This window comes from Pezoporus wallicus, unplaced genomic scaffold (genome assembly GCF_028554395.1).
Source record: "Pezoporus wallicus isolate ANWC-B61680 ecotype Strahan unplaced genomic scaffold, APGP_CSIRO_Pwel_v1 contig_9599, whole genome shotgun sequence".
In the NCBI taxonomy this organism is placed as follows: domain Eukaryota; kingdom Metazoa; phylum Chordata; class Aves; order Psittaciformes; family Psittacidae; genus Pezoporus; species Pezoporus wallicus.
The window spans coordinates 1-2,724 of NW_026639975.1; the positions used below are offsets into that span (position 1 = coordinate 1).

Sequence of the window (2,724 nt, forward strand, 5' to 3'; positions counted from 1 at the left end):
GTTTAAACCCAGTCAGGTAACTTGTTCACTCACTCCCAGTGAGTGGTGCCGAGCTGACAACAATCGAGGTCCGTGTCCGTCTCCCCCCGCACCGGGGCTCTCCCCTTCCCCGCTCCCGGAGGAACGGGGAGGAGGATCGAGAGAGTGCAACTCCTACGGGTTGAGACAAGAACAGTCCAGCAACAAATCACCACCGCTACTATCAGCTAAAACAATGATAAGGGAAAATAACAAGGGAAGAGAATACGATACCACCGGCCAAGAAAGCGAGTTCCACCCGGAAGCCCCTGTCCTTCCGGGTAACTCCCAGTTACCCCTCACCCCGGGCATGACGTGCTGTGGTATGGAATACCTCCCTGGCTAGCCTGGGTCAGGCGCCCCGTCTCTGCTTCCTCACAGCTTCCCCTCCTCCCTGGCAGAGCATGAGCCTCACAGAGTCCTTGGTCAGGGTAAACATCACTTAGCAACAACCGAAAACATCGGCTTCACCAACACTGTTCTCAAGCTAGAAATCAAAACACAGCACTGCAGCAGTTAACACAAAGGAAAAACATGACTGCTACTGCTGAACCCAGGACAACTGGGGAGAATTGGGCAGTAGCCGTCCCCGTCCATGGAAGGCCAGGGTGGGCTTGTTTCCTCCAGCAGCTCAACAAGTATCAGGATTCTTCCAGACCCTTAACAGAGCTTGGAGGAAGAGAAGCAAAGCAGAGGCTGAAGGCACTGTGGGTGCCACAGTAGCACCGTGGTGGCAAACATCCAGGTGCTTTCCCAGCAGGATGCCATGAAGAAGCAAATGCGCCAGACCCGTTGCGTGTAAAATCCTCTTCATTCTTCCTTCCTTTTGTGGGGAGCTCGGAAGTGAGCAGGTATCGGAGGGATGAGGGGTGACTGTGGTGGATGAAATGATGAAAGACAGCACAGGAGGTGTGGTGGGTGAGGGAAGGGACCTGAACTGAGCAGAGGGAGAAGAAGGAAATGGGGTGGGAAGCACAGTGTACAGCATGGCATTTTCTGCATCAGCTGCCTTCAAACCTGCCACATCTGTGGCAACAGCCCTGGTTTTTCCTCTCAAAGGGATGGGTAGCTGTCAGCAAAGATGTCATATGTATGCTGCACAGGTATGAGACTAGACTTGGGCAGGGCAGTACTTCACAGGGGTGTTAATTCAACCATGGGCACTGCTGGGCAGGCCCTGAGCAGCCAGCTGACCTGGGAGGGAAGCACAGCCAGAAAGAGTGAGCAGACACACTGCCTCTGGGGCAGAAGAGCTCTAGGTGAGGGCCACAGCGCTTAGGTGAGGGGCTTTTCCTCCCCGATTCCAAACAGCATAAAGAAATCTGGAAACTGCCTGCTCTGACCTTGCTGCTGTTGCTCACAGCTCTCAAATACAATGCCCTAAGGCACGGCGCTTTGTTCTTTTCTTGAAACTTGTGTTCTTTCAGGCTCATCTGTCACTGCATCCCTTGAAAGCAGTCGTGTCATCAGCCTAAGCACGGAGCTGCTTCAAGAGACCCTGGGAGTGGATGCAAGGGTTCATTGGATCAAAAAAGGGAAGTTTTTTGAATCGCTTGTTTCCCGTGTTAGAATGGATTTAGCTTCCGATCCCCAGCTCCTGTTAGGAAATAATGTGCTGTGATCTTCCAGGTAAAGTGCCCAGGGAATACCCTGGAGTAAGAACAGAAACGGAAAGAGATGACGACCTGCTGCATGGAGGTCTGCATTGCAGGGGCTGCGCTGCCACGTAGAAACCAGGTACCTGATGCTCCTCTGCCTCCCTCCAGCCCCGGCAGGACCCTGAGCAGCAGCCCGCAGACAGCAAGAGAGAATGAGCCCCAAGTGGGATTCCCTGTAGGTTTAGGGCCACAGAATCAGCAGCGGGTGTCAGCAGAGGCAGGACACGGGGGGGCTGTGCAGCCACGCATCCTGGCCAGGAGGAGCAGGGCCAGCCTGTGGGGCTGCAGGATGGGCACAGGCTACACGTACAGGGCTGGTGCCCAGCACCAACAGCTCGCTGGTACTTTAGGGTTTCTCTGGCACCTCCTCCTCCTGCATAGGGGATGTTATCCCCCTTTGGCCTTCAGTGTTGATCTGCTGACTAAAGAAATGGTGCCAGAACTTTCCACCGAGGTCTAGCATCTCATCACTCAGAGCTTCCTCAGCCGGTGTGTTTGGTGGCTAGCAGCGGTGCTCAGCAGCTGTGCTGAAACCTAAGCTAAGCAAGGTGGCAGATGTGATATCTGTGTTAGACACACCAGCCTATCAGCCTCATCAGTGCTGATGCTGTGGACTCTCAGCAGTGATTTCCTGAGCTGAAGAAAAACCTGGTTCTTGTTCTTGGGTAAATATAAGAACCCTTCTGTTTCAGAGCAGCATGCACTCGTGTGGACATTGTGTGTGCCAGAACAGACCCTTTTGAGAGCTCCACAAGATTTTTTTAACCTCTTTCAGCTGCAAGACCAAAAAGAAAAGAAAGGTTTCTGGTAATGGGAAGCAACAGAGGAGAGCAGAGGCATGTCTGGGAATTGTAGCACATGCTGCTCTGACCTTGCCAGGAGAGGAAGTGCGTTTACCCTCGGCTTTCACCAGCTGGTCTGTAATTTGCCTGTAGTTATCCTCCCCATTTCTGCATTTTATAGAATCATGGAATGGTTCAAGTTGGAAGGAACCTTAAAGCTCATCCAGTTCCAACCCCTGCCACGGGCAGGTACCCCTTCCACTGGA

At 53.1% G+C, this 2,724-nt stretch overlaps 1 long non-coding RNA gene across 1 annotated transcript; it reads left to right on the forward strand.

Annotated features, from left to right (window-relative positions):
- The first annotated feature begins 1,488 nt into the window (after nucleotides 1–1,488).
- Nucleotides 1,489–2,513, forward strand: LOC130603368 (uncharacterized). The gene is made up of 3 exons (XR_008973140.1): nucleotides 1,489–1,534; nucleotides 1,648–1,755; nucleotides 2,452–2,513. It is a non-coding gene; the product is annotated as an uncharacterized LOC130603368 (long non-coding RNA).
- The last annotated feature ends 211 nt before the right edge of the window (nucleotides 2,514–2,724 follow it).